The sequence below is a fragment of the Halichoeres trimaculatus genome, unplaced genomic scaffold (genome assembly GCF_033239565.1).
Source record: "Halichoeres trimaculatus isolate MK-OKI-2021-1 unplaced genomic scaffold, fHalTri1.1 fHalTri1_scaffold_15, whole genome shotgun sequence".
Classification (NCBI taxonomy): domain Eukaryota; kingdom Metazoa; phylum Chordata; class Actinopteri; order Labriformes; family Labridae; genus Halichoeres; species Halichoeres trimaculatus.
In genome coordinates, this window is record NW_027437193.1 from 21,952,022 (window position 1) to 21,978,496 (window position 26,475).

General features: G+C 39.2%; 1 protein-coding gene across 1 annotated transcript in view; it reads left to right on the plus strand.

Annotated features, from left to right (window-relative positions):
- The first annotated feature begins 1,027 nt into the window (after window positions 1-1,027).
- LOC141804627 (activated CDC42 kinase 1-like) overlaps window positions 1,028-26,475 on the plus strand; it is a 77,265-nt gene continuing 51,817 nt past the window's right edge. Inside the window, exons 1-2 of the mRNA XM_074689176.1 lie at window positions 1,028-1,283; window positions 16,029-16,279. The gene's annotated coding sequence lies outside the window, so the exon portion shown is untranslated. The remainder of the gene's footprint in view (window positions 1,284-16,028; window positions 16,280-26,475) is intronic.

The window sequence follows — 26,475 nt, forward strand, 5'->3', positions numbered from 1 at the left end:
ACAAACTAAAGTTTTTGATTTTATTCCGTTTCCAACCTGTTCGCATTTGTCACTTACAGAAGTATGGTTGTTCATGAAGTTAAGTTTGGGATTCAAAAGGCACAATGAATTGTTCTGGTCAAATTTAAAGTGCTGAATAATTTATCAATTTGTTTTTCTCTCTCTTTTTTTAAATATAAGCTTAAAATTGAGACAAATAACATAAACATGTCTCGAATTAAGATAAACCATCTTCCTTCTTGATGTTGAAATATCAATTTCCGTTTTAAACCTTATATGCCAAGACTGTTAAGTGACCAGATTACTAAATCTTTATGCTTTAGCTGAAATCAGTGCAGGAACAGCACAAATTTTTGGCATGTTTCTTTAAGAGTGGGCTGACAGCATGAATGCACTTCAGAGATTAGTGAAAAAGAGGAGCTCTCACTTTGTCATGAATTTTTGCTGCAGAGAAGATTCCACGAAATACAGAAAACAGATTATTTATTTATTTATTTATTTATTTATTTATTTATTTATTTATTTATTTATTTGTTTGTTTGTTTGTTTGTTTATTACCTAAACAGACAAATCTGTCTTTATGGCCACAGATTATGATTTGTGTTGTTACCTTAAAAACACAGTATTGGTACTTAGAGATTGTATTTTTTATTTATTTATTTATTTATTTATTTATTTTATTTATTTATTTTATTTTATTTTTTTTTTACCGATTTTCACCCTATCCAAAATTTATACCTGGAGAACAAAGATATGTTGTTCATTATCATCAGGCCACACATCGTAAGATTCATGAAATGTGTGTTGCATGGAAAAAACATCAGTTTTTTTTATTTATTTATTTTTTGTTCATAAGCATCTGATTCTTAACCAGATTCTGGTTAATAGAGAGATCGGTAAAATTCATGGTTATAGAAGCCGGTGACCCAGTAACTCACCAACTGAGGCCAGTTAGAGTCCACGATTCGTAGTCATCCATCTTGAGCTGTCTAAACGATCTTCGTGTCGTACAAAGACAGCACAGAACTGACGCCAGCACCCTGTGAGTAGCTCAAACCTCTGAGTGACTGTCTGTCTGTTCGCGGATAGGGCTCATTTGAGTGTTAACCATTGAACACAGACTTGTGCAAACTATTCTCAGTGTTAGCCTCTTTCACTGCATGTCCGAGACCATTCATGGCCACACTCATGTCAGGACGTGGAAACTTATAGCCGGTTTGTTGGAGTGCTGAAACACACCGGAACAGGAGGTGACAGCAGGTGACAGCAGCAGAGATTGACAGGTAAGCGAAGTCTCTGGAAAGACCTAGCACACATGCTTTTATGTACGATTCCCGTTTGGGAGTGTTAACTTCGTAATATAAAGGAAAACTGCACTCGAGGTGCAAACACCTGTTTTGTGCAGACTTGTAATCTGCTCTATCGGGCAGGTGCTGGGTTTGTTTGGGGTGTTCTGGTGAACCATGTGAGTACATTTTTGGCGCTCATTTGAATCAAAATTTAGCTGGAATTACTCTAAATTTCACAGTAAAACAGCAGGCTAAAGAATGCTAATGTTAAGGTTTTTTCAACATTAACCATAACCTTAAAGTTTTAACGGTACTTCAATTTTTCACAATTGTGCTTTTATAACAGTGCTGTGACAGGATGTGGTGGCTATTAAAAAGGAAAAATAGCAGGTGAGTCAAATCATGTTAATTAGCGGGTAGTTCTTCTTTATAGTCTTTAAGCTAAGTCTTAAATTTCCAAAGGAAACAGCTCTTATCATGTAAAAATAGTAAAAAAGAAATCCTCAAAATGAATCATTAATAAGTCAATAAATAAGTTTGGCTCCTAAATTTAAGATACAGTTTGGGGAAAGTTGTCAAGTCTTCTTTTTGATTTGAAACAAGTGTTTGTCCAATCAAAATACTTTATCAATATAATACGATAGGATTTTCTATTGTACCTTTATTTATTCACATGAAGTAAAAACTACCTATGTAGTTGACAAGTGACGTAAGAATAAAGTTGACCCACTTTGAGTAAATTTAAATAACTACTATGATTATGATTTTTTTGTAAACATAAACTGTAGTTTGAAAGCTTTACTCATAGAGTATGCAGAATGATATTTAGGTCCTTTAAGACCAGGTTGTAGAAAGAGTGGGACATTGTTTTAACTAATATATCAACATCCTGACTTGTGCCATACAATTATTTTATCCCTGGCACCAAACATGAACATTTTAATGAAAAAAAGCACTTCTCTTTAAAGGGCATATCACATATAGAGGGTGGAAACATATTATATAGTACTGATGTATGGCCATTATTTATTGTTAAAAAGACAGATTTTAAGTATTATAATCAGAGACACCGTTGAAAAACATTTGAATTGACGGATAAAATGATTTGATGGGACTGGAACTATTTCCTTTGTTCCTTACAACAGAGATTGATGAAAAGTGGACATGGTTTGATAACTTAACATGTTTTTATTAACTGGGCTTCTAGGTTGCACAAGGCCTGTTTGCGGTCTGCTGTCACCGTCTATATCTCCATAGGGATAATGGCACGATATTATTTCATAGCCTTGTTTTCTCATGGTACAAGTATGTTGTTACTGTTTTTTACTGAAAGCAGCTTCAACAGGCATTAGGATAAAAAGAGATCCTAGATTCAAAGTGTTTATTGTCATCTGCACAGAAGAGAAACATGTTTCCCTGTACAATGAAATTCTTACTTTGCTTTTCTTTGCCTTTCTTTGCCTTTCTTTGCCTTTCTTTGTCCACAAAGAATGCCAACAATAATATATTAAGAATAGCCAAGGAGAAATAAGAACAGTAATATTTACAGCAAACATACAAATTAAGGCAATTTGAAGGCAGTAGAAAGAGGTCAGTGAAGTGTGAAGAGTTACCTGAACTACTCCATAAGATTTGTCTTTTCAGGGAATTTTTATCGTTGACAAATTTCTTTGCTAGAATACCATCATTTGTTTCTGTAACTAGCTTGTAGACTGTCCAACAAACCTACATAGTGTCCGTGACATCACCCATCTGTTTCTGATACAGAGTTTTGAAGCCTTTCATTGTTGGAGTGTATTGGAAGTCTGTATTGGAAATGTTGAACTCACCTTGGCTTGATTTGAATTTGGACGAGGTTGAAAGGCAGGTCTTTAGACTCTCTCTGCCCTCCTGCCAATCAAGACAGCAATGCCCTTACATGTGTAATTAACTTTGGAAATATCAAGTTATCAAAATCATCTCTTGTTTAGTGCATGCTGACAGAGAACTAAGGTTAAAAATGCTTTTTGAACCAGGCTGCAAACATGTTTTGTTCTGCTGTACAGATCACTCTTTTGGGTGTTTCTGGTGTTTCTGCAGACAGCCTCAAGTGGACGCTCATGGAACTGCAGTTTTTAACCCTACCGCATAGGCTTTATATTTTAATGGATGTTGGGACCCCCTCTTGAACAAGACTTGAACAAACACAAGAGAACTTTTCTCCATGAGATCTTCTGCTGTTAGAAAAAGGTTTTATGTGGTGAACTCGCTCTTCATTGTCCATTTTATGATTTTATGCCTCCAGGATGCTGATGGCAGACTTCAGTTTTATGTGCGGTTCCTGTCAATAACCTTTTCTTATCTTATCCTTAAATAAATTGTAACATCAGACCATATTTTTTACTGACATTCCAGATGTTTCTGTCACAATTGAAACTACAATTTGCTGTTGTAATTAGAAGAACTTTGAGAATCTAAAGAGTAAAATCAATGTTGTCATCTCTGAGTAGAGCAGCAATACTGGACGTAATATGAATATTTTCAGAGGTGTGTGTCTGAACATGTGGGGTTACAGAGCCAGGTGAGAGTTACTGTCAAAAACTCATTCTAGGAATTATAACCATCACACGGTGCAACATCCTGAGGAGGAAGCAGCTCTGCCTCCCACGCTTGGCTTTGACCGACTGTAACAGAGTAGTTAGTGGTGGAAATAGATGTTAACAAAGCAAAGATGTGCCCGCCTCAAATGAACTGTGGATTCAATGAGCATGATACTTATACACTTTACTCAAACCCAAATCTCGAATTTAAAAAAATCCTCTCTTGATGACGCAGTAGTTATATTTTCTTATCATCATATGGACGAATAAAACACCTGCTGGGAAAAGATGTTTGAAACATGCAGCTTCGCTTCACTGTTCTTGTTCCCACTTGCTGTCTCTCTTTCTCTATCTCTCTTTTAAAAACACCTGACACACCTGTTGTCCTGATATTATACACAGGCCTGAAGGCAGCAGATGAATTTCTCCATCCCCTCCCTGAAACACACCTCACTCAACCCCACAGCTCAGAGAGTACAAACAAGAATGAGGGCAGTCGGTCATTTTCAAAATTTATCTTTTTTTATCTGCGAGGCAAATCCACACTACTTTCCTTATCTCTGCTCCAGTCCTTACACACACTGCCACACACCTGTCACACACACACACACACACACACACACACACACACACACACACACACACACACACACACACACACACACACACACACACACACACACAGGCACACACACACACACACAAGCACACCACTAGCTTGCAGTAATAGCTGTCATTATCTGTAGATCTGTGAGTAATGCTCAGAGTTTTATGTCTAGTATTATGTAAGCCATTTGCTCATAACTGTTTTTATTGGTACAATTAACCTTAATGGATGCCAGTGTTTAACTTCAAAATGACCCACTGTCACTCCACAGGGTAAAGTCCGGGTGGCTGTCGTGCAGCTGAGGGCTGTGAAATCAGGTCTTTGTTGTTGAATTCTGCATGAATGTAAAGATTTTTTAAAAATCAAATTCATATTTAGCTTTGATGTTAATGTGTCTAATTTCATCGGGGTTGTATCTGATTTTGATTTTGGGTCAGAAGGCAGTCATAACTTGCTACGCCTACAGCTCGTACCGAGGTTAAGGTATCTCCATAAGAGTCCATGGGAAGGTTCCCATCCTCTCACCAGACTTCATGTGACAGCTGGGTCAGAGAAACGGTTATCCTGGAAATTTGTTTCTTTATTAATTCACGCTGCAAGCTGCAGCTGTTTGTCCTGAGTCTAGAAACAGCTTAACCTCTACGTTTTAGGATGGACTCAGACTCAAGTTAAGCCATCAGATTGAGCACTGTGACAGATTAATAATGCTGAGCTTCAGATATCTCTGTATAAACTTACTGGATGAATGCACTGAGTTTTCTTCCACGTTTGAAACAATGACTATTGGCCCTGTAAACTTTCACTTTTCTCAAGCTGGAGCTGAAAGATGCCTCAATAGTTGATAATCAATAAATGCCATATTGTGCACTTGATCTTTATTGTTTGAGCATAGTGAGCTAAAAACTGACGACCTAAATGTGAATTATTGAATACACTACACATAAAAGTGTGGAAAAATCAACTTTTCCTCCTGTGTAATGTGTACCAGTGTGTTCTGTATCCATGGCCTGACTCAGTTCCAGCTCCAGCTCTGATCTTGTTACTTGCAGGATTAGTCCCTGAAGTTGTGGGACGAGGCTGACAGTCATATGACAGAAATGCAGTTAAACACATTTGCTGACACTAAGTCAGTCATGCTCTGCTCACTACTCTCTGGTTTAAGGACGGACAGAAAGAAAGCTTGTGACTGTATGACTGAGACTGATGCTTTTTGGTCACTTCGAAGGCACATTTCATTTTTGTTTTTTATCTTTTGTGTATTTTTCCACTCTAAATCTAATCTCCCACTAATATAATTCTTTTCTATTTGGACTATTAAAAATGTTGTTTCTTTTCACTCAATGTGACATGTTTTGTGCTTCCATTAAGTTTGACTGGAGTCAATTTTTTATGAACTTCAAGTTGTTGTTTTTTTAAATTTTTATTAAATAGAAAAAACATTTTATTTTTTTGAATATTGTCAGAATTCTTGAAGCTGCTCATTGGCACAAGAATGGATCTATTCACAGCTACACAAACTAAAACTTTTTATTGACAGCAGGCTTGGTTGAAATTTGTTATTGTGTATTATCGATTTATTGACCAGAAGATTTACAGGCTTAACTGTTTGAGCTGAGTGCCAGTGGTACTTTTTTCTTTTGATTGATTTCAGTTAAAATGTTTAAAAGTAAAGAAATCTCTGTGGAGCCACTCTTCTTTCCTTCTCCTCCTCCTTCTCCTTCTCCTCCTCCTCCTCCTCCTCCCCCTCTGTCATTTCAAAGCCAAGCGTGGGAGGCAGAGCTGCTTCCTCCTCAGGACGTTGCACCGTGTGATGGTTATAATTCCTAGAATGAGTTTTTGACAGTAACTCTCACCTGGCTCTGTAACCCCACATGTTCAGACACACACCTCTGAAAATATTCATATTACGTCCAGTATTGCTGCTCTACTCAGAGAAAATGATTAAATGTGAACGGACATGTAAGATAAACTGGAAGGAAGCTATCAGTCAGTGCTGGCTTGTTGCCCAGGAAGCACTTAGCAATAGTGTCAAATCTGGGGAGTGCCGACTCCCAACTCGGATGCTGGCTCTGTGGGAGGATTGCACCACCTTCCTGCCTGGGTGGAAATGTATGAAAACACTTGATGACTCAGAGCAAACAGAGCTGTTTTTACTGCTTATACTGATTTATACTGTCAGTCAAAGTCCGTCTGTCAGATCAACAGTGAGGGATGACATGTTGGTCCATGGGAAATTTCTCAACTCTGCTTCAGATCAGTTTAATTAGGAACAAAAATGGAACAGATTACAAAGACTCGAAGCTGAACCGCTTGTTTGGGACCATGTACAAACACATCAATATATTATTTAATAAGGAAAGAAAAGATGTCATAACAGATTAATCAACAAGCTAATTTAGACATGGCTTTTTCTTATGTGCTGAGAACAATTAAATTGTGGAGCCACATCCTTACACTAGATGACCTGATGTTTGATGTTTGGTTTTTAGAAATTTGGTTTATCTACTTTCATCATGTAACTTCTCTATTCCCTATCTTATTTTGCATGTTGCTTTTTTAAGCAGTAATATTGAGTCAAGCATGTTACGATCACACTATAGTCCTGGTATCCAGGGCTGGAGGTGTTGTCACTAGGTGGGAGGTATAGGAGTCATGTGTTTGGTCTCCAGGGGGGGAGAGCACATTTAAACACTGGGAAAACGTGCCTGGTTAGGGATTCAAACCAGGAACCCTTTGCTCTGAGGTGCCGGCAACTTCTGCACTGGTGGCTGAAAACAGTCCCAATAAAATTTAATGTTAGTCCCTGTATTTGATTGATGCTCTCTAAATCTCCTTTTTTGTTTAGCTGTATTTAAAGTAGAATTATAGACTCATGGCCAGTGACAAACAAGTTTAACACCCTGGGTAAAGTTGTTTAGAGTATGGGATGTATTTCCTGATTTTGGTAACTTGCTTGAAGTAAGAAAAAAAAAACAGTGCAATTTACTCTTTCATTGTACTGGTCAGTTCAAAGCCTTGTTTTACTGAGATTCATCCCTGATACTGTTATAAAAGCTCTACCTTCATTTCACTTTTACAATGATACAGTTTTGGTGTCCCTGTGTGCAGTTTTACACAAGGAGTCCCACACTTAAAGGCAGGGTAGGCAGTTCAGAAAAACTAGCATGAATTTGAATGTAGCATCTCGTCAGGACTCCGCCTAGCCCCTCCTCCCCCTCCCCTTGGAGCTCCTCCAAAGCAACGCCCTGCTCACATGCACGAGCGCCGCTGATTTGCGACTGATTGTGAATGACTGAAAGACGGACTCAGCTCATCTTTTTAAGTTTTTAAATACCTTGAGTCATGTCTTATTTAGAGGTAAGGAAAGGTTAAAACGTAAAGCTAAAAAACAAATAAACGAACGTGACTTTTGTTAGCACTCGCAACTGTCATGCTAGCATTATCCACTTTTACCTGTGACACGATCTCAGGAGTAAAGCTATAATACAAATAGAGCATGTACATTTTCTTTTGGACTTACTAAATATCACATTTTTTTTGCTTGACAGAGCCTCTGTGGTGAGACTCTGATCCAGACTACAGCCCAGAGCCAAGTACCTCATTGGGTCAGAGGGGACAGGCCCGAGGTCGAGGGAGAGGGACAGTAGTTAGAGGCAGGGGAACAGAAAAAGAAAAGAAAGCCTCCATCTTTCTTTTCTTGCTCTGTTTAGCTGGAGGAGCGGTTACCAGTAATCGGGGTATGGGTAGTTTCTCTGCCATTCTTCTGCTGAGTGCTGAACCTGTACACTGCTAAACTCGGGAATACGCATTGAGTCAGGGGCAGTGAGCACTGGTGAAATGTACGCGCAGGAGGAGGGCAAAACGGCAGGACGGGATTTGATTGGTTTAACAAATTGGATCCTAATTGATGTGATTGGCTGATTTTTTTCCTGGGTTTTCTTCTGCTGTAGCTAGTGGATATTATTCACTCTTATTTAAGAACACATCATGTATTGCTTGCCATTGGGACATATGGCTAATTTTAATCAGTATAACAAAAAGTGTATCTAAATCAAATTACCAATTATACCTTTAATATCAGACACCAGCCTCTGTTGCACCTCCGATGAGTCCAGCTTGTCTGGACGACTTTGCCCCAACATAACATCTCTGTGTGTTTCACTTTGTGTATTTGGTGTGACACAGAAAGAGCAGATCACTGTTTGTCTGCTCCAGAAACTGCTGCTTGGTTATTCATCAGTTTTATCTTTCCAGTGATGTCCAAGCAAAAACATGAACACTAGACAACTTCTTTTTTGAAGTGTAATTTTGGTGTTATGTTTGGATTGATTTATCTTGTTTTGCAACTTTACTTGTTTGCGATGTGTGGTGTTGGTGTTTGTGCTTTGGAGAGATGACTAGATTGTCTGTCTCTTTTGTTGGTGTGGGCAGATTGTATTTCACTTCTCTCACCTCTGAATGGTGCGTTGTCTCCATCACTGCAGCTTTCTGTTGTTCTCAGGAGAAAGTGTTGGCCTCAAAATACCTTACTACTCATTATCATGGGAAGAACATCTTTCCACATCCATGGAAACACCATGAAAACAAGATCATGTGTTTGAACTATATTTGCTTACTAGTAAAGTTGTGATACAACAATTTCAGGATATGATATGTAACAACCAGGTACGTGATAATTGTAATGCATGAGTCAGGATGACTAAGCAATGCCTTGTTGATTTATTGTCTCAGGTTTAGTTAGTGTAAAAAATATTTTTTGTTTCGATGGCATATGGACAAATGTAGACTGCAGTCGAAGACAAAAAGCTTTGTCAGACTTGACGTGGTCCTGTTGAACATGACGTAACTTGAGCACTTTTCTTTTGGTCTGTGGTGTGATGTTGACTTCATCGGTGGGGGCAGGGAGCATGAATGAAAGACTTTTCTGTTGATACCAGAGTGCATGAATCAGCAGTGACTGTGCTGTGGAAACTACAAGAGAAGCAAGCTTCCTATTCAGCCAACCATGGCTTGTTTAATCATTAGCTTATTTAAAAAACACAGGGCAAGCAGACAGGATGAAGAGCTTCATATGTAAAATAGTCTCATTGGTGAATCAACAACCACCAGCCTGCAGTGATTTGTTGTTTTTTTCTCTGTATTGAGAAAAAAATCCATGCCATTATCGACATTTCATTCAGTCATCCTCACAGTATGTTAGATTCTCATCATTGTCCAGCAGACCATGAGCAGCCCATTAAGACAAAGTGGATGTACGCATCAAGCTACTTCCTTCAAACATGTTCCTCTTTCTCCAGATAATTCTGCTGTTCAGTCAACATCTAAAATTATATGATGCACTGAACTGTAGCTAGAATATGACGGACTTCTGGCATAAGGGGAGTGTCCCACTGTATTGTGGGTAATGGGTTGATCTCTGGATTGCACAGTACAATGTTCCAGTAACAATATTACTGTGCCAGCAACCATCATACTGTAGGATGCCAAAAAGCATTTTGGATCTAAAAAAATCCTGCCATCACTTGTTTCACTGTATGATACTCAAGTAACAATGTTCTTATTTCCAATGTGCAATCTACAACAAGTCATCACAATATTACACATAAAGGGGACATTTTCACAACTGAACTGGACAGAGAATAATTAAACATTACACTTTCAGAGTTGTGGTTGCAATGACTATTGCAGAGAGCTAACACACAGAGACTCACATGATTGTTTTCAGATTCTCAAAGTTAACATTTGGTACAAAGATTGTCTAACACTGCCTTACCTGAGTGGTGTGTTACTACGTGTGATTGAACTGCTGGTGGCTCTTATGTTCCATGGACACCTTCACAAGTCATGTCAAGCATACTGTAGTAGTTTTGCCCTGTTCAGACAACCTGAGTCTTGGCTTGGGACTTTCTTTTTTTGTGATCAACTTTCTTAAAGTTTAACAGGTTAACAAAGATGAAGCAGATTACATAAATTACAGTGAGAGACATTACAGAGCTTGGGGGCAAAAATGCCTATGTACCAGAAAAAAAGGTGCAGAAGTCCATTGTTGGATCACAGGTTGCCACTAAAACTGCTCCCCCTGGTGACTGACTGCAGTATATGCTAAAAAATCCAACTCCAGTCATTCCAGATGGGCTGTGGTCAAACTTTAAAAGATGAATACACCTCGTAGAAATGTTTCTCATGTCTGCTTGTTGTAGTGATTTGAAGATACCTATTGGCTGCCTTGTATTCAAGTCCTCTTTTTTCTGAAAATTTTAATTTATCCAAGGCTAAAAACAAGGTTTTACGTCACGTTTAACGATCATTCACAGCTGCCATTCTCGTGTATTTTTTTCAGGGATTGTAAAATATGGCAGGAGGTTAAGTCAAGAAGTTATTAGACTCTTGAAAGACACACAAAAAAATTATAATAATAATTTGGTCACCCAGCACCACTCAGATCCTCCCAGAATCCCTCATAGTCTCTACTGCGCAGACTCTGGCTGCACAACTGCTTCAATGGCTGCGCGTGTGACGGGGGAATATGGCTTCAAAACCGTACAATGGTAAATGGCGGAGCCACGCTGCCCACTCTATACAGTCAATGGGTTGGATCCATTGGAGATTGGATTGAATAGAAAAGCACTTATTGTCTATGACCTCATGCTTTGGCTGGGGACTTTCTAAGTTTACTTCTTTTCACATTTGAAATGATAAATTTAAATAAAAACCTTACCCTGTCGCCTAACATGTATTCTAGACAGGTTGTCAACTTATTATAAATATATTGTATTATACATTTTTTTGTCCTTGTGTTCACTGTTTTTTAAAGGTGGTAAATTAGTTTTTTTTTTTTGCTTTCTCATTAATCTAAGCTTCCACCAGAAATCTTCAACATTTATAAACTTTAATTTAATTCATGTGCAAAAATTATGTTTAAAATGAATTATCAATAACACCAAGGAAGGACACTGTTCAGTCAGCACAGCTGTGATTTGGCATGAGTAAGCAGTCCATTGAAGATAACCACAGCAGGTGTCAACAGTCTGAAGAAAGCTTCCTAAATTTTACACAACACATTAACTTTGTCTACTAAACAACAAACAAAAAAAACATGGAGATTCAACCACCAAAGGAAGGCTAAACGTTTTTATTTAATATTTATTAAAGTCCCTCAATGAGATTACTCAACAGATGCAGTGGAGAATGTCCACTGATGTGGCCTGATCGTAACAATGTGGAGGCTATTTCAGCAGCTTTTACCACAGGCCCAGTTGCGCAAAATAAAGGCTACAGCAGGACTCTTGTGTCAGAGGATACATCTATTTATCATGAGTGGAACAAGTACTTCAAGACTGTCAGCAGATACTGGGCGAAAAATAGCAAATAGCTGTGAGTTACAGCATAAAACATACTGCTATATGCTGTACTTCATTGTTCACTGTTGTTATTTAGGGACACATTGCTCAAGATGACCCCATAATGAAGAAATATAATATACCTGAATAAAAAGGGCAATTATGCTTGTACTGAGGGGCACAGAAGTCATATAAAAACAAAAGAATGAGCATTTATAGCAAGTGACTCAACGTCTTTGAGGGTCATGAAATTCAAAACGCTGTTTATTTGCTAACATCAGCCTGAAATAAAAAAAGACAAAGACAAAGGGGAATTGCTCAATGTAAGCAGAGCCACATGTTTGACTGGAACCACATTGAGTAACTCCCTGAAGTGCAGGCTGCTGTAAGGGCCACTCAGTATTAAGTGGCCTCTGTGCTTTGTGCACTGTGTTTGTGCAGTTTATTTCTGGCCTTTCTTACGCTCTCTAGGGACTGGGTGGTGTTTGTCTGTCTTCATGTGCCAGGGTGGGGGCTGTGGCTATAAACTACCTTCTCCCAGCTCGGCCCACTGTCAGAGTTGTGTAACAAAAATGTAAAAACTGCCAGGGTTATGTGCTGTGTCTCTCTGGCATGTTACAGGATGCTGTCAATGACACAGAAAAACACAGTTTCCTGTTTTAGTCTGAGCCGTTAATGCATGAATAGTGCATGTGTCGATAAATGAGTGACACCCCACAGGCTGTTTGTCACTTAAAAGCTACCACTCAGTTGAATGTGTGCATTTGTTTATAGTTCTCAGCCATGGGCCTCTTTGATTGGCGTCCTGTGTGCTGGCTGAAACCACGCACAGTCACATACGTAGTCTTTTTTTCCCCTCCAAACAAAGGAGACGTTTGTGGTGGGTATGCATGGAGGAAGAATAGCTTGGTGTTCCTGCTTGTTGTGAGCTTCTCCTCTGACACTGTAGGCTGCAGTCAGCTACTTTACAAGGTGGTGGGTGGACTGTGTCCTCGCCTGTCCGTGTGAATTGCATTGATTCATTCATGCTGCCCTCTCCTGTGCAGGGCCCCTCAGGCATTCCTACCACAACCCCCAGACCTGGTTTGGAGCAATGTCAAGTCAATTCACACCCAGCAATGGAAGCTGTTTCCGGTTGTTGCCTACATATAGGAAATTGATTCAACGGGATATGCTTATATGGAGTTCCATGTTTTTTGAATTGGGAGTAACTGGATTTATATTAATGGCTAAGTGGATACAAAATATCACATCCGTCCTGGCAGAATGTTTCACTTTTGGTTTTGCAGATTTATTATTGCTGAGGAAATTAGTCATCTCTTTCAGGTGTGGCTGACAATCTGTTTGGTCATGTGTGAGAGTGGGTGGATGGCTCTTGCTCAAAGTCTGTCTTTCTCCTTGGGCACACTGTAGCTGTTGGCTAAAGGCCCATCTCAACCCTACCTCTGTGCCTATAGTTAGTTTGACTAAATATCGGGTTGAGTCAGCATTTCCAGAATGGCATCTATTGGTTATCGTCTTTAAAACCATCCTTCAGAAACTAATCGGTGACATCACTGAGGCCACATCCATGTCTTTACTGTCTAAATTCTTGCTTGTGTTGTACGTCGCTTTGGACGAAAGCGTCAGCTAAATAAAATTGGAGAATTGTAGAAATTGTCAAATACAGTTCTACAGTTTCATTTAGCAGCTTTAGCTTTTGTAGCTTCTGTCCAAAGCAGTGTAAAACACAAGCAAGAATTTTGACAGCAGGAAAAACCTTAGTTAGTACGACAAAGTGCTAGAATATATATATTCTTTTACCATGCAAAGTAACATTGGCATAACTAACCACAACTAATCACTACAGTACAGTTCGACCAACATCCAATGATCAATGCTAAATATTCACTAAGAGCTGGGTCTGAGACCTACTGACTCATTCTACCCCTGAGGACAAAGAGGAGAAGGCTCAAATTAAGAGCCTGAGTGTTCCCTGAACAGATGGGTTTTCAGACATCTCTTAAAAGTAGAAAGGGACTCTGTGAATCATATAGAGTTAGTAATTCATTCCACAATTTGGGCAGAACAGAGGAGAAGAGTCTGGCTAGTGATTTGGAGCAGCGCTGGGCTGGGAGCACCAGGCATCCTCCACAAGCAGAGCGTAGTGGGTGAGAAGGATTGTAGAGCTGCATGAGGGACCCCAGGAAGGCAGGAGCCTTTCTTGTCAATGCTTTGTAAGCCAGGAGAAGAGTTCTGAATTTGATTTGAGCTGCCACTGGAAGCCAGTGAAGAGAGATTAACAGTGGGGTGATGTGCTGTTTTGGGCTGGTTTAAGACCAGAAGTACCGCTGCATTCTGGATCATCTGCAGAAGTTTAAGTGTACACACAGGGAGGTCTGCAAGGAGGGAGTTGCAGTAGTCGATGTGTGAAATCACATGGGCCTGTACCAGAAGCTGTGTGGCCTGTTGTGTCAGGTAGGGTCTGATCCTTCTAATGTTATAGAGGGCATATCGGCAAGACCGTGAAATCGAGGCCACATGAACCTTAAAGGTCAGGTGATCATCAATCATGGCACCCAGATTTCTTGTGGGCACAAGTTGATTGGAGTCAAGCAGGAAACTGATCTGTGGTTGAAACGAGGGACAAGCAAGCATGACACTGAAGGATCTGCCTGTGAGGCAGGACTTAAACCACGACAGCACAGATCCTGAGATGCCAAGTTCAGAGAGCGTTAAGGGGAGGTTCGATGGTTTACTGTGTCAAAGGCAGCACACAGGTCCAACAGCAGTAGGACAGAGGACTGACCAGCAGCTCGAGCCAGTCCCAGTGATTCTGTGGCTGACAGGAGTCACAAAATGATGCATGAATTACTAAAAAAAATCTGCCAGTGGGTTGAGAAGAAATTTTAAGTTTCATGACATGAAAAAAAGAAACTGAAGTACATTTTTGTACACTATAAAACAATCATGTTCTCACATACATAAACACTTTCGATTTTAGTTTTTTTGGCGTGCAGTCATCTGTTAATTTCTGTCTTCATTGGTCTCTCCATCACAGAACGAAACATAAACTTCTTTAGACATAAATGTGGCAAATTTTACAACTTTTTGCTTCTATTGTTGCTTTTATTACTATTGCATATGGTTTCAGTTTCTCGTAGTTAGCTTAGAGTTGTCCTCATCAGCTCTGCTGCTGGTGTCTGGATTACAGGACAGCATGTTGCTCCTCTTTTCTCTAACAGAGATGCTTTGGGTCAGGAGATCCTCAGACTGGGGGTGTACTGATCACAGTTTTCTGGCCCATCACTGATTTTTAAAAAACATGACCTGCCGATACAGGGGTGGGCTGAAACTGATTTTTATTTTTTATAACTGACAGCATACCTTCAATGTTCCAATATTATTTTATTGAAAACAACCAAACAACGAATAAAGTGTCCTGAGTTTTAGGTCTCAGAGCAAAAAACAACCAAGGCTGGCTGTCAGACCTTCCCCGAGGAATATAAGATCAGTTTCATGTGTATGAATGGGCCGATCACCGGTCACCGGTCACCAACCCCCCAAAATCAAGGAAATCGGCACCGATCGATCGGTGCATGTCTACCTAAGACTGCTCTCACATGTATGTGTGTATGATTGAATACTGTTGTTATTCTCTGACTCTCTGCCCCAGCCTGAGGTGGAAACTAACATTTCTGTCACAGTGTCAACAGACAGAAGTGAAAAATGTCAGACTCCTTTCTGTGGATTGATTTGACACAGCCTGGTTGTATGATTGGATCATTATGTGTATGCTATACAGCATGATGAAGACTAATTGTTGGGGAAACAGGTTTTAGATGAAGTGTGTCAGAGAGCTAAACGTGACTGAGTCTTTCACAAAGGCTGTAACTTGTTATCACTGATAAGAACAAAACAAAACAAAGCAAAAACCCCTGATATGAAGTTTTGGAGGGGACCCTCCAGCAGAGTCTAGTCATTTTCAGATGAGACTCTGTAAACCTCACCAGAGTCCTGGCCCTGACTCATCCTCTCATCACTGTACTAAGTCTCTCTGTGGGTGAACAAAGGGCATGGGTGCTCAGTTTCAGCGCCTCAGAGAAAGTGAGACACAGTGCATGTAAGGGTTATCTATCTGACTCCACTCTCTGTGAAAGGAAAAAATAAGGACACGTAGACCATATCAGATAACAGAGTGACATGCTCTCTCTTTGTTTTGTCATTCTTTCAGGCAACTCCTGACACATACTCCTGGGATTGTGTTGACCAATGGATGAGGATGAAATCATGTGAAGGTGTTCCAGTTTTGCAGTCAGATGGACTTTCAGCTGGGCAAAATCTCACCTCTATAGACTGGGGGCCATGTCTGTACGCGGCTGACTCCCTGTCATCCACCTGAGAGGAATATCTACGGTGTCGGAGCGGACACTGGACTCAAACCAGGAAAGAAAACAAGGTTCCTGTGGCTCATTTATATTACAGGTAAGATAATTATTATCTGCCAAGCTTTCTGTTTGCTTTTCTGTCTCGGTGTGCAAACTATGTAGACATGAGATCATGCCAAGTGGGAGTGTGTTGGCCTCGGTGTGGGGTGGTTTACACACCAGCTCACTCCATGTCTGAATGGGAACTATTCACCTCTGAAATGCTGAAGAGCAAATACTGAGGATGATGTCATCTTGGCTAACACTGTCAGTTTTCCTAGTGTGCGTGCATTTGTGTGAGTTGAAGCTTTGTAGGGTGATAAGAAGGAAAGGGGGAAAAGCTTCTTGGCAGTTCTCGAGCTTTTTATGGTCTCTTTATGGATGAACTCCTAACCCAGCTCAGATTTATTTATTTTTCTGTTTCTGGAAATAGCTGCTGGATAACAGTTCTTAGCTCACAAAGCAGAGTAGGAGGAAGTGAGAGCTGACTTGTTGCATTAATAGAAACCCCTCTGTTCCAGAGGCAGAAACAGGCCCACACACGGTGTACCAGCCAGCCAGATTTCAAACAGGTGTTTGAAAGTTTCGGTACATAAAAATAATTTTCTAGTTTGTGTTTGAGAGCTCAGAATGAAGGAAGTTAAAGGCACAGACTCTGTTTGTATCCTTGCATGTATTTTAGGCATTAAGCCAACATACCTTAAGAAGAGTGATAAACACAACCCACCCTAGCAACAAGTTCAAGGATTAGATTTTTAAGGGCAAATTAACAGTAGGAAAGTTTTTCATCGTCTTGGTGTCTCTTGATACAAACAGTGCTAATAAGGGATGTGCAGTAATATAATTATCATTAATTGCCTTAAAAATGCTATGAAGAGGACCTGTTTTTACTGGGTTGCCCCACCACCTTCTGACCTGGAGTCAGAATCTGGAGCTAGTTAGCCTTTAGCCTGTGCACTGCCACTCTCCTGTTCAGCTTTCTTCTGCTCTTCTGTCTTTTTTCTATCTGACAGTTAGACCCCATTGTCCACTATCACTACAAAATTAATCACAGAAATTGTTTTTTTTTATGCGCGCAACCTGGATACACACCATAGCTGCTTATCCCACAAACTCATTCCTACAAATGTGACACCAAAAGAAAAAATAATAGCCTTTTCAATGGTGTAAGTAGGCCTGTCACGATAACAAATTTTGCTAGACGATAATTTTCCAAAATATTATTGCCGATAAAAAATATTATTGTCAATATTATTTTGATTTTTTTTCCCATTTTTTCATTGATGTCATTATGATAAATGGGATAATAAAGTGAGTACACCATATCAAAAGCAAGAAACTTTGATTTCTTAAGAGTATTTAACTGTAATAAAAAGGTCAGGATCTTTTAAATAAAATAAATTAAACTAAAAATATAATAAATTTAACAAACAAAAAAAAGTAAAAAAATACAATGAAAATGAAATGGAATCTCTTTTAGAAAAAAAATACATGTCAATGAAAATAATTAATTCTAATCAAAAACAACTAAACATAGACCCTGTCTCTAAAGAAAAAACAAAACTCCAAAAAAGAAAACAACAATAAAAACTATAGCCTAAATAAAAGGGAGTTTATACAGTTCCTGAATTGTTTGTAACATGTACTTTTTTCCAGTCAATCCGTACTGTCTGTTAAACATTTTTAACATTTCTGGCTTTCAACCGTATTGAAGGGCTGCATTTCTTTGACAATGTAGCTGTCTTTGAGCGCCCACCATTTGGCGCTTTTATTTCTATTTACTTTGCCGACCAAAAGCCTCAGTAAGAGTGGATTGTCAAAGAACAAGGCTCCGCTGCACCTCCCCTTCTTCTTCTTCGTCGCCACTATTTTCAAACAAACGCGACATATCAGCTCGTTGGTGTTCATGAGCTCACACTTTGTTCATTCTGATAAAAAACAAAATATTCCCACACTGGGACTGTGGCAGGCGGCTTAAGAACCGTATCTTTCTTGCATCACTCATATTAGCGTGTGTTTCCTCCTTACCCCTCAGGACGCTCGCTTCAGCTCTCTCCTTGTGTATGCGCGAGCAGCCCCGTCGCAGAAGATGCCAAAGATCGCATTTTTGACAGATGCTCACTCTGTTATAAATCCGCTATAGAACCTATGCACCCTGATGTTAGGAAAGATAGACGTAGTGAGCCATCTTCTCATTCAGCCTCTTTGGTTGAAAGAGAGGAGGAAAACAAACATGCATGCACGTGTCAGTTTATCGAGGCTGGCAAACTTACAGAGGACGTTTTTATTTATCGTTCGGTTAATCAATTTATTGATTATCGTGACAGGCCTAGGTGTAAGATTTACTGCAAAGAAGCATGTATCTTGTCTTCATAAGCATTTGGCTTGTATTTGCTTGTAGAGACAAGGAACAGCTCTAGTTTGATTTAAAAAAACAAAACAAAAAAAAAAAAACAGGAAAATAATAAACTGGACACTATCATGGGACCGGTGTTGCTAATTTGCATGTGCCAAAGTATGATAAACTTTGACTGTGTTATCGTTTCTGTCAGGGACACCTGGAGTTGGTAAGTTAGGGTCAAAGGGAAGAAAAATGTGTGTAACGTAAACACTTCAATGTTGCCTGTGGATCATTTAGTTTAGTTAAAAGAGGTAGGGCTTTTAGAGCAGAGATTTCAGTTTTTTATAGGATGAAAATAAGTTCTCTAAGGTTAATTTATCGTCCCTGTCTGATGATATCTGCCCACGATCAAGTTCCAAGAAATCAAGGCAACTGGAGAAACAGTTAAGAGAAACTGATGTTTCACCAGCTGTTGTGAACTGAAGGTAAATGTAGGTTGAGTCCCTGCATTTGTTAAAGATACTAAAAGAGATATGGGAAACAGTTTGTCCTCCATCATGGCTCGTAGTGCCCTGTTCATGAATACTTTTTGGAAACTTTGGTTTTGATGCTTTTTTCTCAGCTTTTGGAAAAAGACGTGTTGGTGTGAAGAAAGGTGAGCAGAGAAAGGAAGTACGAGGATGGAGAGAAAGGGGCTGAAGGGGAGTTGAGGAACGGAAGCGAAGCTCCCAGAATAGCAGCGGGGAGCAGTGAGTGTGCTTTTTGTGGAGAGTGTCTCTGAATGCTTGGAGGGCCGCGGGGGCCCAGACTGACAGAGGAGAAGTCGGAGGAAAGAGAGCCCCTGTGTGTGTGTGAGTGTGTGAGAGAGAGGACAGTGTTATTTTAACCCTGAACTTACATCCGGCTGTCACTCCATACCCCCCCTGCTGCTCCAGTCGGCTGACTCCTCGCTCAGTCTACCTGCAGATCAGCTGTCACACTCCTCACTGTTGTTTTCACCCCTCCATCAACCTCACTCTGCTCTCACCTTTACCTGTTTGTTTCCCTGATAACCCCTCCCCTCGTCTTTTTTCTGTACCTGCACACAGATACACAGGTATCTCATTACAGCCCCCCTGAGGGGTGGCATGCTGCCTGCTGCTGCTGGGTGTATTGTATGTTGGTCGTGTTGTTAACGCGTCAGGTTTCCTGATTAAGTGACCCTGTAATAGATCACCTAGTGACACAGGCAACTCACAGCTACAGTCTACAAAACTTTAAGTTCCTCTAGTAGCCCTACTTTTACACCTGATGGAAACACTTCAGAAGAATTATGAATATTTGCTCAGACTGCAGAAGAAATCACAGTTTTATCCGCACAAAAGTTTTATTTATCTCAGTGAGTAAAAATAAAAAGCAGTGCTTTCTTACTTGGTTTAGTGGTTTATATGTTACCCTCTGCTGTCAGTCACACCATTCTATGGCTGTCAGGTGTGCTGCTTTGAATTTATTTTGGGTTCAGCAGAATATATTGCAAATACAGGTCATGTGCAGAAATGTTGAGTTATAGCGTAGGTGCACTCTCACACATTTGGGCAATAACTGTTGCTTTATATCAGTATTTAACATCTGTTTGACTTGCTGATATAGGCTCAGTACTTAAATGCAAAAAGTCAACGTGACCATGCCACAAGAGGTGGTGCTGGTATGTTGCTCTTATGTTTTTTTAATGCCAATCAAAGCTCTGCAGCTGAGACAGGATTTGTCCGTGTTGTATAAGTGAAATACTTATTTGAAGACATATGTGAAAGAAACTTCAGACTCCACTTGAATAGTTTTTCTTGAAAGTTCTACATTCCACTTTGTTAAGCTTATTAATGAAATGTAGTTTTTTATGCCTTACACACACACACACACACACACACACACACACACACACACACACACACACACACACACACACACACACACACACACACACACACACACACACACACACACAGGGCTGCAAGGTACAGTGTGTGTTGTTGTCTCTCTTATCTGTTTTTACTCTGCTTAATCACTCACCTCTTCTGGGTCGAAGATACCGGAAGAGCAGCTTACATATTGACCAGGCACACTCTTACACACATGCACCCACGCATACAACGAACACACACACACACACACACAGATACATATCCACAAACTTACACACAGATACATATCCACAAACTTACACACACACACACACACACACACACACACACACACACACACACACACACACATACCTGCACACCACTCTGAGTGGTGATGATGCAACCTGGCTCTCTTTCTGTCAGGTCTGTGAATGCACACACACACACACACACACACACACACACAAAAAACACAATTTGCAGTACCTTTTCCCTTTGTCCCTGATGATACTCAGTGGGTTCAATGGTTTGATAAATAGAAACACGTTTGTCACTTTAGCTACATAAAAATATCTAGACTTACCCAAAGTTTTCTGCAGGATTTATAAAGGGGGTGTTAAGTTGATGAGTATTTCGAAGGATGTTTCTTTTAATCTCATAATACTCTCAACACACCATCTGTCAGGCTGTCAGAGGTCATGGTTAGTATGTGGATATAAATCATTAAGCTGACCTTTTACTTTTTCCTCATTGCCAGCCCAAAGGATAAACAGACCACTTCAGTCCACAGTCTGAGGGAGTGACGTCTCTTAATTCCAAAAATAGAAGAGACTGTGTCCCTAAAAGCTGCTGACAGACTTGAAAGAGAATTATTAACATCTGCCCTAACATCAGTATGAGCAGCAGTTATCTCATCCCTGAAGAAAGGATTCAAACGCATTCTGTCGTCTTTTATTCTCACTCAAAATGCTGAAAATGATGAAAACTTCAGTATGTGTGTGTATGATTTTATACTCATTATAGATAAGTCGTCATGAGAACCAATCTGAACACAAATATATGTTTTAAAATTATCCCAGTTCCATACTTACATCTTTCATTGTTTTATCTCTTCACATTTCAACATGGGGTCTCAATGTGGACTAAATAAACTCCCGTAAACTCCTGTGAAGGCCAATGTACAATCTACCAAAAAACATTTTTTCTAAACAAATGCATTTGATGTATTTAATTGAGGAATAAAAACATTGTTATTATAGCTATGATAATAATAATAATAATAATTATTATTAATAATATTATTACACAACAGAGAATTATTATACAACCTAAAATGTTAGTTTTCCTCTCACTGCCCCTGGTTGCCCCCTTGTGGTCAGTGGTTGGAAAGACAGATGAAGATAGTTGAGTAACAAATTTTATAAACAGAACATTATTTGTTGCGCACAGTTCATTTTTTAGGTCTTTGTTAATTTAATTCTCAGTGCTGTGTGTAACATAAAGCAGGGTTTGAAAAATCAAACAGCTCCTCTAAATGCTGTATCTGCTTTGAAGCTAGGTTTATATTTTTCATTTATTTGATTTTTTTCCAATATGCACTGGGGAAAAAATTGAACAAAAAAATTCCAAATTTGCCTCAAGAATTGCTGCATGCAGGAATTATTTCCATTAAATAGCTATGCTACTACTACTTATACTGAAAAAATAGTTAAATAAGAAAGTAGAAAAGTTAGGAGGTGGAAGTGTCCATGAAGAGTTTTTAGCTCTTCATAAAATATAAAAAATTAACAATGAGTTTTGATATATAAGCTGTCCTTATCATCAGTGTATGAATGTTTCTTTGGTGAATGTGAATTTTTAAATAACCAGTGAGAGAGCCAGACAGGCACCTTATTAGAAAAATCTGTTCACAGTGATGACTACAGGGCACTGACTGACTGCTCTGTGTGATCTGTGTTGATACAAGGACAGCAGGGCTGGCATGTGAGCTGAGGGTGTGAATGAACCAGGGTGGTCAGTGACACCTCAATGTCACTGCACACACACACTAACACACACTCAGACATTCTAACACACACTCAGACACACTAACACACACTGGCATTAACAAAGCCCCTGGCATGGTGTGTGAGCGTGCTCCCAGATGGCAGGGGGACACAGAGCTTTAGCCTCTGATGATTTGAATACCTCCTCACCCGTGACCTTGGCTCGGACGCACACACAGATTAAGAGAAACAGAGGGACCCTCATCCCGTCCTCCTGTCCCCCTAATCCTGTCCTCTGTTACTCGGTGCAGCCCAGTGATGCCCCGCAGGTTTTATATCACACTCTTAAATGCCAACTGTTCTTCAAGGAGGGACTCTCTTTCTCTCTTTCTCTCACTCACACACACACACACACACACACACACAGACACACAGACACAAACTTCTGAGAAAGACAGCCTGGGAATGGAGGATTATAAAGCATGTAGGTCTCTGTCTGTGACATTCAAACACACACATTCGTCCCTCTCTCACACACATCTCTGTCCATGGTGGATTTGTTCGGCGTGCCTGTGCACCTCTGATTCAGCAGAAGTGGAAATCTTTCTGGGAAAGCAGCGATGAGGTAGGATTTGTGGAGGATAATGTTCCTCCTGATGGATCAGTGTGAAATATTGTGTCTTCTACAGTAAATAGACGCCATTAAAACGTTTGACCCAGAGCCAAACTGAGATTGATCCTGACTGAGCCTGCTGTGCCAGGAAAGATCTCTGCCTCTTCATTATGGGTCACAGATTTGGGCTCACTGCTCGGATTGAGGGCCAGGTGATCTCCCTCCAGTGAACTAATATGTCGATATAAATAACACGTCATCGTCTTTTAAGTTAGCTTAAAAGCTGGTTGTTGAGTCTCTGTTTCATGGCATAAAGGAACCTGGCTGCAGAATTTCATTGAGCAGATGGTCCTTTTGAAAACTAGTTCATTGCTATAGCCTTACTCAGAAATGATAGTCTTTTCTTTCTTCTCAGTGTTGTTCAGATAATGGCTTGTCTGGCAATGTCATCAAATTAGGGATGCACCAATCTGACTTTTTAAGCAATACCTGGGCATTGGTATCAGTTGAAACTGATCAAATCTGATACCAGTGTGGATTTGATTGGTCTATCACTTAATAAGAGGATGAGACTGAGAATCAAGCTTTAGCAAAGTCCTTAACTTTACAATCTAACTGTAAACCTCAGCAGTGGATGAGTGATGAATTCAACTTGCACATCTCGCAGGTTGCCAAAATATAACTTAACTGCTACCCGCAGTAGTTATTTTGTTTTCATGCTAGTTAAGGTTTTCGACGCACAGACCTACTGATGTAAATGACATAAACAACACACACGTGGTTTTTATAAACATGGAATAGTACAGAGCTCAGTCTAAAAGATTTGTCATATGGATATCTGATATAATATCAAATAGATGTCATAGAAAAGCGTCATATAAGAGATAATATTACTTTTTGAGTATGTATGAGACTGATACCTAACACCAGGATTGAATCAGTGCGTCCCTGATCCAAAGAAGTCACTTTTGGCTTTGAGGAACTGTGAATACAGTGAAAGAGCAAAGAAATTTAAACATAAAATGTTTTGATAAATATTATAAAATTAAATCAATTGCATTCAAAAATAAGATGAGCATAAATGTTAAAGAAAATAAACAACTGGAAAAAGAATTGAGGCTGTCGAGCCAAGGGCATAAGGGCAGACATTGACCTCTGAAGAATGACAAAAATGATTAGCCAAAAGCAAAAATGTCCTTTATACTTTTTTCATCTGTTAGATGATCTTGCAAAACTCTTCTCACGTTTTAAGGCAAAAATGCTTGTTTACTTTTTCTCTTTTGTAGAGACTTAATTTCACCATTTTCACTGATAAAAAAAGAAATCAAATGAAGAACATGACATTCTTGGACAAAAAGAAGAAATCCTCTTTGGACCAGAGGAATGTGCAAAATAATCTGTTAGTCTCAACTGACAGACTTTTTTTTTGCACATTTCTCTGTATTTTCAAAGCTTATGTTCTATAGGTTTTATTGAGTTGTGGAAAGAAAAACAGAGAAGTCATTAAAGTGGAAAAAAAGCTACAGGTATTTTTCTATGATGAGAAAATTGACAGCAGGAAACATTGTGCAAACTTCGAGTGTTGACACTTTGAATCAGCAATCAGGTAACAGTCCAAAAGCTGCTTTTCTCTGAGGAGAGGTAAAAATTGAAATTCAAAGAAATGCTGAAGGAGATATGGTGAAATCACGGTCCACACCCTGACCATAGCTCCTTCAGCCTCCTGTGTGGCAAATGGCGCACTGTTAACACTTTGTTGCAGCTCTAAACTCAACAGTCTTTATCTGTCACAGAGCACTGAATCATTAGGTAACACGTCTTCTACGTCTACCCTCACTGAGATGAAGTCATCGCTTCAGTCACAGGCTTCATCTTTGACCAGAAGTTGTGGGTGTTGCTGCTACAGTGACCTACAAGAAGAAATATTTCTTACCCACAAGCGCCTAAAGTGTGTCAATGGTCACACAGACAACAGGTCTGTCATTTATGTGAGGTTCACATAGCTATGGGTTAGCCAAGTCTTACAGATTTTTTAAAGGTTATTATCATTTTTGCGGACAGTTTTTCTTCAGAAGTGCATCATTCAGAGAATTTTGAAATGGATCTGCCTGTCCAGTTTCCATTATAATTCAACACAACACAAAAAATCAAATTCATCACGTTTCTTTCCAAAAACAGATGTCGAGCGTCTCCTGTGGATGTGGAGGAGCTCTGATAAACTGTGCTATCATCTGTTTTTCTTATAGAAAATCTGCATTGCAAAGTGGGGGAGTGGAGTTTGAAAAATATGAACATTAACTGAGCTGGGGTCAAAAAATGCAAAACTTATTACAGGAAGTGTAGGATGCAGCGCTCAGCCCCACAGAGGCTGGATATAATATCTCCTCTGTCTCTGCTGCATCAGTTACAGGCTGCAAAAAACAGAATCCCCTGTTATCATTTAATCAAGAAATTAATCTCTCAAACATAAATGATTCATAAGATTTACGAAAAAAGATAGTTTCCAATGGATTCCAGATGTGGGAAAATGTATTCTGATCATAAAAATATAGAAGACAGACAGCCGTAAATCTTTATGTTGGATGAGCTTAAAACAGAAAACCTTAATTGCTTTACCAAAAACATAACTTGTGCTTTCAATGATTATTTTTTCTGATAATTGATTAACTACTTTATACTTAACATCAAGGAAAACTGTATTTTTGAATAATAACATTTATTGATAATTTAATTACCTGGGCTAAAAATTTGGAACCTAGAGTCCTTTACTTTCTAACTTTTCATTTTTCCAATAAAAAAATAAATTGGCGAATATATGGATAATTGATTTTTTAAGAAATGTTTGCATCAGAAGATAAAAGTTTTGCTTTTTGAGATCTCATGAATAAAAAATCTTAGATGTTGGACCAAAGTAGCATTTAATGACTTTCCTCCTGAACTTTTTAATGAGAGGTTTCGAAGATCTCTGACGTTTTACTCAATTAAATAAATTATACATTTCCAAATAAAATTAAAGAAATAAATCAACACCTAAATTGAAGTCATTCATTTGTTGTATTATAAATGTAATTTTCATCATTTCAATCATAAATATGAAATTTTCACCAAGGCTGCAATTTATATATTCAGTTTACTGTTGTTGCAATATACATATAATATAATTAGAGTCAGTGCCTTCTCTTCTGCCAGAAAGTTTTCCTGTTGGTTGGAGTCTTGATTATGATGAACTAGGGCTGGGCAATCCATCGAAAAATAATTGTAACTGACACTTTAAACGTCTTACGATCATAGAACTGCCTTGTCAATTTTTTCAATTATTCCCCTCTTGTTATTCTCCCTGGATTTAAGTTGTTTTTTTTCACAAAACTTTTCCATTTTAGCTGATTTATGTTTTCAGTTCTATTGCTTCATTAAATAACCCTTAATTCTTCTTCA